A 12,520-nucleotide genomic window follows, 5' to 3' on the forward strand; every position below is an offset into this window, starting at 1 on the left:
TTCATTTTACACTTGTGTCTTATCAAGTGACTCTATGACAATATTAAATCTAATTTATCTTGAAGATACTGCATTTTAGTCACTAATCAGAATGCAATGTCATGTTATTGCCCAGCAGAAACGCAATCAAGTGTGGGCATGATAATTTCTCTACTTAATTGCACTGTAGGTTTTAATCTACTGTGCGTGTTGGTATTCATCTCTAAATCTGTTTTTTTTTCATGTAATTTTAAACATTTTTGAGAACCTTATGTATTTTATCAGCTTAAGCAATACCATATATAACTTTATTATAGTTCTAAAATAATAGAAATGATTGTTTACTTTTGTTCTTCAAAGTACTTCATTTAACTCAAAACGTACATTACTCTTACCGACGTATACAACAAAATAAATTTGTAAGTAGCAACAGTTATCTTCTGTTTTGAAATATCAAATATGATATATATATAGTATTTAGACTTACTCTGTGAAACAAACAGGGTGAACTCTAGATGTTTCTGAGTCATACATAAAACAAAAAACAAATTATTTTTCTATTTCTAATCTTAAAAAAATAAAGATAATTTCTTGCCATCATGGAACACCATAACCAAGTACCCGGCATGTATAGGAAAATATGTGCATAATACAGTATGAATTGGAGACCCTTAAGTCAAGGCAATGTAGGAATCACTGACCAAGGTGGTGGAAAATAACTGAGCTAAACTTTTGTGCGACTTCTGAACAGATAAAATGTTAATGTTGAATCAACCGGACATTGTGATCATTTATAAGCAGCAGAGGATGGTCCTTGTTATTGATGGAGCCATCACAAACAGGGGAAACATCAGAAAAGAGGAACACAAGAAAGTGGAGAAATACCAAGGCCTTGTGGAGGAGCCTGAGAGAACCTGGCAAGTGAACGCATCACTGGTGGCTGAGGTCAGCAAAGCACTTGGGCAGTGATCCCCTTCCCCCCATCCAGAAGAGGCTACAACAGATACTTGGAGAAACACCGGAGATCCTTGCTTGCCACAAATGTGTGACCTTGATTTTTATTGTATCTTGACTTTAAGAGTTTTAAGAAATACATCCTTATGTAATTTCAATTTTAATGTTTTCAGTACTGAAACATCTTGATAACAAATGATGAATGAGTTTGACATAAATGTAAACATTAACTTAAACCCATTTTATATTTCTGACTATGTGCAGTCTGACTATGAATGAATGGTTTTAAGCAATGTAAATAGTTTAAATTAGAAGTAAATGAATACCCTTTCAAACAAGAGCATGAATTACCAATAAAATACAAACCAATAATAGTAAAAACATTGTCATGTGTTTTAGGACATAGGAAATAAACACTATTAATATTGTACCCTGGCTATAATCTCTGTTTAACCAAGGACATTTTATTTAGTACCCTGTAGTCAGTAGGGTAAAATATGTCAATAATATGAGAAGGCTATGTGTAAACAATATCAAGTATGCATGAGCATGACAGTTAAAATAATTTATTTGATGTAGTAAAATGAGAAAAGGAGAGAAGAGCTGTTCATGGATTTCTTTTCTGCAATACTATTGTATGTAGATATTTTGTTTGTGTACACTAATGGACATAGAACCATTTCCAACTTAATAGAATTCAGCCAATGGCTATCCCAATGAATATGGTTAATAGTACAGTCTGCGTCAGTTCTTTATGGTTTGGATTAAGCAATACAATTTTACAGAATAATGGCATTTAGAAAAGCAATTAGGAGCAGCATGGGGCTGTGCATCAGTTTTCTGTGTTTTTGCATAATGGCAAGCATTCTTTGTTAAAGATATATTCAACTCTTGAATATAAACTAAAGAATAAGTCAAGTAGAGAAGGTCGACTGTAATTACCTGCGAAGGTTGTGAGCTCTTTCTTGACAAAACTACAAATTATCTTGCACTTTTTGTAGAATAATGACTGAAAGCAAAAAAAAAAAAGAGAAACTTACTGTCAGGTTTAAACAGCCTAAAATACCTATTACATAAAAAAAAGAAGAGAAAGAAGATAATTAGTTTCTTACTCGCTGGGAGGAGAACGGCCAGAGATGTGATTCAGTTACAAATCTTCTACCGCTCTGAAACACATCTTGCCGAATCCTCTCTTTTATTATCTTTGGGGTGGTCTCTAGTTACATGAACATTACTGCTCTAAAGGGTGGAGGAAAACAAAAAGCAGCAACGTGACATAGGTCATGCACAGCATTATCCTGTACAAACACGCTTGCATAGTCTCCATAATCTTAAGATATGTGCGACCCTTGCTCAGCATGATCAGCTGTTATCCTTGTGATGAGTCCCCTGTGACTGCATCATCCCGATTTCACCTTTCCCTTTACCTGAAAAACAACTCACCACATGTTTGCTTACACATGCAACATGAAAGGTTATGAAGGTCAAACAGCAAAGGTAATAGAAAGAGAAAATGTAAGATAAATCTATATACAATTATTCCAACATTTCCCCCTGTTTATCTTATATTTGCTCATAGTCTCATGTCACTTAAACAGCCACTTCTTTTGGATTTTTAACTGTAAGAAAATTTTTCATGAGCACAAATACAATTACACTCAGAGGCACTTACTGACATTTAAACCACATAATCATATAGAGATGGATCTGGGTATAGGTCAGAAAAGTGGTCAGTTGGATCATCATCATCCTCATCATCCTGATGCTTAAGTAGCGAATAGAGCTGGGTAACTCTATCTTCCATAGGAGAAATAGCTGTGGTGATGAGACGGTTAAGAAGAGAATGAAGGCAAGGAATACAACAACATCCACACAATGTCAAAATTGCAGCAAACACTGCAAAGGAAATTATTACTGATGATACTAAAACTTTATACTTCCCAAACACATCCAGCCTAACAGCAGTGTTGTTAGGTATGAATTATCCAGACAATTGCACAAACTCCTCCTTTTTCAGCTAACATGTCCAAAGCAATTCTGTTCTGGAATACCATCAAGGAAGTTGAAGCCAACTGGTCATGGACAGCTTCAAACCCGCTTTGTGTCCAATTTCCTAGTATTTGGACATTGTAGTGGATATACACTGCACAAAAAAATAAAGGGAACACTTAAACAACACAATATAACTCCAAGTAAATCAAAGTTCTGTGAAATCAAATTGTCCACTTTGGAAGCAACATTGATTGACAATCAATTTTACATGCTGGTGTGCAAATGGAATAGACAACAGGGGGACATTTTTGGTGATTAGCAAGACACACTCAACAAAGGACTGGGTCTGCAGGTGGGGACCACAGACCACTTCTCAGTACCTATGCTTTCTGGCTGATGGTCACTTTTGAATGTTGGTGGTGCTTTCACACTCGTGGTAGCATGAGACGGACTCTACAACCCACACAAGTGGCTCAGGTAGTGCAGCTCATCCAGGATGGCACATCAACGCGAGCTGTGGCAAGAAGGTTTGCTGTGTCTGTCAGGGTAGTGTCCAGAGCCTGGAGGCGCTACCAGGAGACAGGCTAGTACACCAGGAGACGTGGAGGAGGCCGTAGGAGGGCAACAACCCAGCAGCAGGACCGCTACCTCCGCCTTTGTGCAAGGAGGAACAGGAGGAGCACTGCCAGAGCCCTGCAAAATGACCTCCAGCAGGCCACAAATGTGCATGTGTCTGCACAAACGGTTAGAAACCGACTCCATGAGGATGGTATGAGGGCCTGACGTCCACAAATGGGGGTTGTGCTCACAGCCCAACATCATGCATAACGCTTGGCATTTGCCAGAGAACACCAGGATTGGCAAATTCGCCACTGGTGCCCTGTGCTCTTCACAGATGAAAGCAGGCTCACACTGAGCACATGTGACAGACGTGACGGAGTCTGGAGACACCGTGGAGAGCGATCTGCTGCCTGCAACATCCTTCAGCATGACCGGTTTGGCAGTGGGTCAGTAATGGTGTGGGGTGGCATTTCTTTGGAGGGCTGCATGGCCCTCCGTGTGCTCGCCAGAGGTAACCTGACTGCCATTAGGTACCGAGATGAGATCCTCAGACCCTTTGAGAGACCATGTGCTGGTGCGGTTGGCCCTGGGTTCCTCCTAATGCAGGGCAATGCTAGACCTCATGTGGCTGGAGTGTGTCAGCAGTTCCTGCAAGATGAAGACATTGAAGCTATGGACTGGCCCGCCTGTTCCCCAGACCTGAATCTGATTGAGCACATCTGGGACATCATGTCTCGCTCCATCCACCAACGTCACGTTGCACCACAGACTGTCCAGGAGTTGGTGGTTGCTTTAGTCCAGGTCTGGGAGGAGATCCCTCAGGAGACCATCCACCGTCTCATCAGGAGCATGCCCAGGCATTGTAGGGAGGTCATACAGGCATGTGGAGGCAACACACATTACTGAGCCTCAGTTTGACTTGTTTTAAGAACATTACATCAAAATTGGATCAGCCTGTAGTGTGTTTTTCCTCTTTAAATTTGTGTGTGACTCCAAATCCAGGCCTCCATTGGTTAATAAATTTGATTTCCATTGATGAATTTTGTGTGATTTTGTTGTCAGCACATTCAACTTTGTATAGAACAAAGTATTCAATGAGAATATTTCATTAATTCAGATCTAGGATGTTATTTGAGTGTTCCCTTTATTTTTTTGAGCAGTGTAGTTGATCCTGTCTACGTTTTTGTTCATTGTACACCACCAACAGATACTTGATTCAAATCCTGTGGCTACATGATCAGCTAATTTATATTCATCAGGCACTCCTCGAGGTACCCCTATAGCATCGATGAACGTAGGGTCTACCTCAGTCTGCCAAGATGCAGCTCTGCGTTTTCTATTATGCCAGTCATGTGGTATTACACTAGATAGTCCATGTGTCACTTCATCTACTGACATAGGATATACCGAAACTGGTAACAATAAGGTAACTAGAGCACAGAGCACAGTTACATTTGGAGGTAATTGATCAAACAATCTTTTGTCACCACACCACCACCAAATGTCTCCTCTACAGACTGGTCTAAAATACTTGTTTTCTTTTACAGTTGTAGTACATCATACTGCAGTGAGATTTCCTAATTTATTGCCTCTCTCTGTCATATTTATACATGTGTAGTTTCCAGTGGTGACTCGTTTATGGAATAGCAGTTTACTTTTATCTGCTCTAGTTACAGAAAAAACAGAATTCCAGTGCTGACATGTTTCATTAGGATTAGTTTGATTCATTACTTCCATCACACAGGGTTGTGGTATCACAGCTGAAATTACTTGTAACAAAGGCCTGGGACCCATACACACAACACAATCTCTTTTAGTCTTGTTAGCCGCTTGTTCTACCATCAATAACCAGTTATTATTTGTTCCTGATACTCCAGTAATAACCTGGAACCAGTAATCTGCGGTTGAGTTTCCTGGGGTAATTTTTACTCTCTTTGCTGTGGTCTTAGGGGAGAGAGTTGTTTCATTTTTTACTTCACAAACAAAAGGTCAAAGTTTGGGTCTGACCCTGAAACCCAGGCCCACAGGAGAAAACCCCAACATTTTTCTCCTGATGAAGGGTAGTCAGGAGGGAATAGAGAGTTATGCGTGAGGTTAATGGTTACTTGGATTGCATTATCACCTTCATGGAGTCTAAACAATTCCTTTTGATGACTAGCATAAGCAGTGGTGCCCCACTTTGGTGTCCAATTGTTTCCTTCATCAGCTACCATTGTGGACCATGAGGTGTCTGTTCTGTCAATAGTTAAGTATAATCCTGTCCTTTCCTTCCCCGTTTGGTCAAGCTAATGAGTGGAATCAGCACCACAGCTATGGTATTAGATTTCACGCACACTTGAATGCCATAAGTATAAGAAGTTTGTTTAGTACACATAGTGAGGTTATCTTGCCTTCCTCGGTTTAGCGCTACTCAATTAGTATGACTCATAGCAGGTGTTGTTACATTTTGATTTACCTTGACTGGTTCCCAGAGGTACCAGAAAAATAAGAAATTCAATATGAGGAAAAGTATAAATGCCCAGCAACGTACTGCATCGCTAATCCATCTAAGAGTCATTTTGGCTGAAATTTGGCTCCTCTAAGTGGTCCCAGTGTCTTAATTTTCTTCACTGACATTCGGGTCTCTCCAGCCTGTAAATGTCTGGGTCCACCCTATTATCAGGCTGTAAATCATCTCCCCTGGTGGAGTTTTCAACCGAAATGACCTTTTTACAATGTGTCAAGTGAATCCAGGTTGACCTTTCAGCTATTTTTACTGCTGTAGGAGTGGTTAGTAATACCTGGTATGGGCCCTCCCACTTAGGTGAGTACCAATGTTTCTTCTTTACACTCCTTATTAACACCCAGTCTCCTGGTTCCACTAGTTGGTTTTCCTGCTGGGAAATAGAACATTCCTCATTAGTTTGATTTTGTTTCTGTTGTTTTTCTAACATCCTCATATAATCAGCTAGGTTAGCTTCTTCATCTAACTCACACTGATTTTTGAACTGTGGTAATCTGTATGGCCCCTCCTTGTACCGCCACCTTAACGTGGTGGAGGGGTTTGAGTGCTCGAATGATCCTAGAGGCTATGTTGTCTGGGGCTTAAATGCCCCTGGTAGGGTCTCCCATGGAAAACAGGCTCTAGGTGACGGGTCAGACAAAGAACGGTTCAAAAACCCCTCATGACGACTACAAAATCGAGGCATATGACGTCGCCCGGTACGGCGGAGCCGGGGTCCCACCCTGGAGCCAGGCCTGGGGTCGGGACTCGTCGGAGAGCGCCTGGTGGCTGGGTTGCTCCTCACGGGACCCGGCCAGGCCAAGCCGTGAGGGACCGGTGCAAAGAGGATTGGGCAGCGGACGAAGGTGGAGACCTCGGCGGCCCGATCCCTGGATGCTTAGGCTGGCTCTAGGGACGTGGAATGTCACCTCGCTGGGGGGGAAGGAGCCTGAGCTTGTGCGGGAGGCCAAGAGATATCGACTAGAAATAGTCAGGCTTGCCTCCACGCACAGTGTGGGCTCTGGAACCCATCTCCTCGAAAGGGGCTGGACTCTCTTCTACTCTGTAGTGGCCCACGGGGAAAGGCTGCGGGCTGGGGTGGGCTTGCTTGTCGCCCCCCAGCTCAGCCGTCTCGTGTTGGGGTTTACCCCAGTGGATGAGAGGGTCGCATCCCTGTGCCTTCGGGTTGGGGAGAGGTCTCTGACTATCATTTCAGCCTACGGGCCGAGTGGTAGTGCAGAGTACCCGGCTTTCTTGGCGTTCCTGTCGGGGGTGCTGGATAGTGCCCCTCCTGGGAACTCCATTATTCTGCTGGGGGACTTCAATGCCCACGTGGGAAACGACAGTGACACCTGGAGAGGTGTGATTGGGAGGAATAGCCTCCCTGATCTGAATCCGAGTGGTGTTTTGTTATTGGACTTCTGTGCTAGTCACGGATTGTCCATAATGAACACCATGTTCAAACATAAGGGTGTCCATCAGTGCATTTGGCACCAGGATACCCTAGGCAGGAGGTACACGATCGACTTTGTTGTCGTATCATCAGACCTTCGGCCGCATGTTTTGGACACTCGGGTGAAGAGAGGGGCTGAGCTGTCCACTGATCACCACCTGATGGTGAGTTGGATCCGCTGGGGGAGGAGAAAGCCGGACAGACTTGGCAGGCCCAAGCGCATAGTGAGGGTCTGCTGGGAACGTCTGGTGGACCCCTTGGCCAGGGATGTATTCAACTCTCAGCTCCGGGAGAGCTTTGACCAGATTCCGAGGGATGTTGGAGACATAGAGTCCAAGTGGACCGTATTCTTCGCATCTATTGTCGATGCTGCCGCCCGTAGCTGCTGCCGTAAGGTCTGCGGTCCCTGTTGCGGCGACAATCCCCGAACCCGGTAGTGGACACCGGCAGTAAGGGACGCTGTCAAGCTGAAGAAGGAGTCCTATTGGCTGTGGTTGGCTTGTGGGACTCCTGAGGTGGCTGACGGGTACTGTGGGGCCAAGCATGCCATGGCCCGGGCGGTGGCAGAGGCACAAACTCGGACCTGGGAGGAGTTCGGTGAGGCCATGGAGAAGGACTACCGGTTGGCCCCAAAGCGATTCTGGCAAACCGTCCGGCGCCTCAGGAGGGGGAAGCAGTGCTTCGCCAATACTGTTCACAGTAGGGGTGGGGAGCTGCTGACCTCGACTGGGGACATTATCGGGCGGTGGAAGGAGTACTTCGAGGATCTCCTCAATCCTTCCATCACGCATTCCCTGGTGGAAACAGAGGCTGGGGACTCGGGGTTGGACTCTTTCATCACCCGGGCTGATGTCACCGAGGTGGTTAAAAAGCTCCATGGTCGCAGGGGTTGGATGAGATCCGCCCTGAGTACCTCAAGTCTTTGGATGTTGTGGGGCTGTCATGGTTGACATGCTTCTTCAACATTGCGTGGCGGACGGGGACAGTGCCTTGGATTGGCAGACTGGGGTGGTGGTCCCCCTACATAAGAAGGGTGACCGGAGGGTGTGTTCCAACTACAGGGGGATCACACTCCTCAGCCTCCCTGGTAAGGCTTACGCCAGGGTATTGGAGAGGAGAGTCTGGCCGATAGTCGAACCCTGGCTTCAGGAGGAGCAGTGTGGCTTTCGTCCCGGCCGTGGAACACTGGACCAGCTCTATACCCTCTACAGGGTACTTGAGGGTTCATGGGAGTTTGCCCAACCGGTCCACATGTGTTTTGTGGACCTGGAGAAAGCATTCGACTGTGTCCCTCGTGATGCCCTGTGGGGGGTGCTCCAGGAGTATGGAATCGGGGGCCCTTTACTAGGGGCCATCCGGTCTCTGTACAAGCGGAGCAGGAGTTTGGTTCGCATTGCCGGCACTAAGTCGGACCTGTTCCCGGTGCGTGTTGGACTCCGGCATGGCTGCCCTTTGTCACTGGTCCTGTTCATAACTTTTATGGACAGGATTTCTAGGCGCAGCCAAGGACTGGAGGGGGTCTGGTTTGGGGACCAGAGGATTTCGTCTCTTCTTTTTGCAGATGACGTGGTCCTGTTGGCCCCCTCTAGCCAAGACCTACAGCATGCACTGGGGCGGTTCGCAGCCGAGTGTGAAGCGGCTGGGATGAAGATCAGCTCCTCCAAGTCCGAGGCCATGGTTCTCAACCGGAAAAGGGTGGCTTGTCCTCTTCAGGTTGGAGGGAAGTTCCTGCCTCAAGTGGAGGAGTTTAAGTATCTCAGGGTCTTGGTCACGAGTGGAGGAAAAATGGAGCGGGAAATCGACAGACGGATCGGTGCGGCAGCCGCAGTAATGGGGCACTGTGCCGGTCCGTTGTCGTGAAGAGAGAGCTGAGCCGAAAAGCGAAGCTCTCGATTTACCGGTCGGTCTACGTTCCTACCCTCACCTATGGCCATGAACTTTGGGTCATGACCGAAAGAACAAGATCCCGGATACAAGCGGCTGAAATGAGCTTCCTCTGTATGGTGGCCGGGCACTCCCTTAGAGATAGGGGGCTCGGAGTAGAGCTCAGAGTAGAGCCACTGCTCCTCCACATCGAGAGGAGCCAGTTTAGGTGGCTTGGGCATCTATACCGGATGCCTCCTGGACGCCTTTCTCGGGAGGTGTTCCAGCCACGTCCCACTGGGAGGAGGCCCAAGGGATGACACAGGACACGCTGGAGGGACTATGTCTCTCGGCTGGCCTGGGAATGCCTTGGGCTCCCCCCGGAGTAGCTGGAGGAGGTGTCTGGGGAGAGGGACGTCTGGGCGTCTCTGCTGAGTCTGCTGCCCCCGCGACCCTGTCCCGGATAAAGCGGAAGACGACGATCTGTATGGTCTTCCAAATAACGTTTCGTTAATCTTTCGTTAGCCCTGAGGTGCTTGTGATGTTTATATATAGTTTTACTAGATCCACACACTGTGTCAATGGTCTTCCTGTCTCTTCAATACACTTTTTCAGGTGGTCCTTTAAAGTCCAATTCATTCTTTCCACTAATCCAGCGCTTTGAGGGTGGTAAGTGCAATGGTTTCTTAGATCTATGTGAAACATGATTCCTATTTTCTTTATTATTTGATTTACAAAATGGGCTCCACTGTCACTATATATTTTCTCGGGAATCCCATATCTGGGAATGATATCTTTACACAGTGCTTTTGCTACAGTTAAAGCATCTGGATGTTTAGTTGGAAATAGTTCTATCCATTTAGAAAATGCATCTATAATGACTAAACAGAACCTTTTCCCTTCACTGTGGTTTAGATCAATAAAATCCATGTGAATTGTTTGTAGTATTGTAGTTTTGGAAATTGTCCCCTTTGTGGTCTTAGATTCCCTTATGGATTATGTTTTGCACATGTTAAGCATGTTCTGCAAAAATTTTTTGAATAAGAGTTAAATCCACATATTGTATAATATTTATGTATCTGTCCTACCATTCCCCCCGTTGAGACATGTGAAACACCATGGCTCAATTTTGCTGCCCATTTGTATATGTTCTTTGGTAGGATAGGTTTGCTATCTGGTCAAATATAAATTTCATCTTTTAATTTAATTTCCCTTTGGGATTAATAAAATATATTTGAATTGAATTGAATTGAATTTTAATGTAGCTCCATGTTTTTTCCACATGTCTATCTCCTGTGGTGGGCTTTGTTGTTGCATTTCTTTTAACACAACATTGTCTACACTATGCTGTTTTTCCATAACTAATATTTTGATTTGTCCTGCTGCAGCTGCTTTTGCTGTCTTATCTACAAACGCATTTCCTTTTATGACATAATTTGTGCCAGAAGAGTGAGCTGCACATTTACAGACTGCTAATTTTCTAGGGAGGTGTACTGATTTCAGTAAGTCTTTTAACAAATCAGCATGCGTTACTGGTTTCCTAGTAGACGTTACCATGCCTCTATTCTTCCAATATTGAGCAAATGTATGCACTGTTGCAAATGCATATTGACTATCAGTATAAATAGTTACTTCCTCATTTGCAAATAGTTTGCAGGCCTTGGTTAGTGCAATACGCTCTGCAGCCTGTGCAGAATAATGTGAAGGTAATTGTTCCGCTTTTAACACTGTATCTCTTGTCACCACTGCATATCTTGTTTGTGTCTTCTCTCATCTTTTCTGGAGGAACCATCTACGTAGACTATCTTTCCCTGTACCAGGGGTTGATCCTGCGAATCACTTCTAGTTTTTCCTTCTTTTTCTGCTAATTCTTGACAACCATGCTGAATTCCATCTTCAGGTGTCTAGTTTTGAGGAGAAATAAGCTATTGGTTTAATTTTATCTCCATGTTGTTGAACCAGAATTGAAGTCATAAAATGTCCCTTACAATCTACCATCTGAACAAACGGTTTACTATAGTCTGGTAATGCTAAAGCAGTACTGGAAACTAGAACTTGTTTCATGTTGGTAAATGCTTCTTCAGCTTCTACACTCCATTTCAGTTCAGATGTCATTTTCAGCTCTTCCTCATACATTAGTTTGTTTAATGGAGCTACTATTTCTGCATAATTTGGCACCCAGTTTCTACAATAATTAGTTAGTCCAGGGAAGGACATCATTTGCTTTTTTGTTACTGGTTTTGGAACTTGTAATATTGCAGTCTTTCTTTCTTCTACAATTGTGCGTCCCCCTGCGCTAAGATTGTGGCCTAGGTATTTAACCTCATTTTTGCACAACTGAAGTTTCTTTTTACTGACTTTGTGGCCCTCTTCTGCTAAATGTTTCAATAATGCTATTGTGTCATTTTTACAGGTCTCCTCATCAGGAGAGGCTAATAGCACATCATCAACATATAGTAAAACCTGACTACCTCCTGGAGGGTCAAACTTGGCCATACTTGCACTCATTACCTGAGAGTATATAGTTGGACTTTCACAGTAGCCTTGAGGTAGTCTGGTGAAAGTATATCTTTGTCCCTCAAAAGGAATGCAAACCATTCTTTTGTGAAGTGCCTTAAGACGACATGTGTTGTGAATTGGGACTATATAAATAAACTGAACTGAATTGAATTGAATTGAAACCAGAACTGACTATTTTTATCTATAGGTACAGAGAAAAATACATTGCTAATATCAACTACAGTAAATACGCTAGCATCTGGTCTTAAGGAATTTAATAGTGTATAAGGATCAGGAACACACAGTGCTCTCTGAACAACTGCATTGTTAACTGCTTGTAGGTCTTGTACCATTTGCCCTCCTGTTGATGAAGCTTGTTTTTTAACTGGAAAATGGGGGTGTTACACGGTGAGTCTTCGCATTTTATTATCACCCTGCAGTTATTAAATCCTCTATTACTAGTTTTATTCCTTCACGTGCATCATGTTTCAAAGGGTATTGTTTTACACTAGGCCTGTATTCTGTTTTTGCTCTAATTTGGACAGGTAACGCTCCTTTTACTAAGCCTACGTCAGTAGGGTCTTTTGACCATAACTTATCAGGGACTTCACTCAAGAACTGTTCTTCCTGTTCAGTAAGGTATATTTCTCATTGCTGCTTTGTATGCAAGTGTATCCCTTCCTGCAGTGTCATTGTGCAGAATAATGGCTTCCTAGTTAATCCTGTGGATGCACTAG

This window comes from Girardinichthys multiradiatus, chromosome 21, assembly GCF_021462225.1.
Source record: "Girardinichthys multiradiatus isolate DD_20200921_A chromosome 21, DD_fGirMul_XY1, whole genome shotgun sequence".
Classification (NCBI taxonomy): domain Eukaryota; kingdom Metazoa; phylum Chordata; class Actinopteri; order Cyprinodontiformes; family Goodeidae; genus Girardinichthys; species Girardinichthys multiradiatus.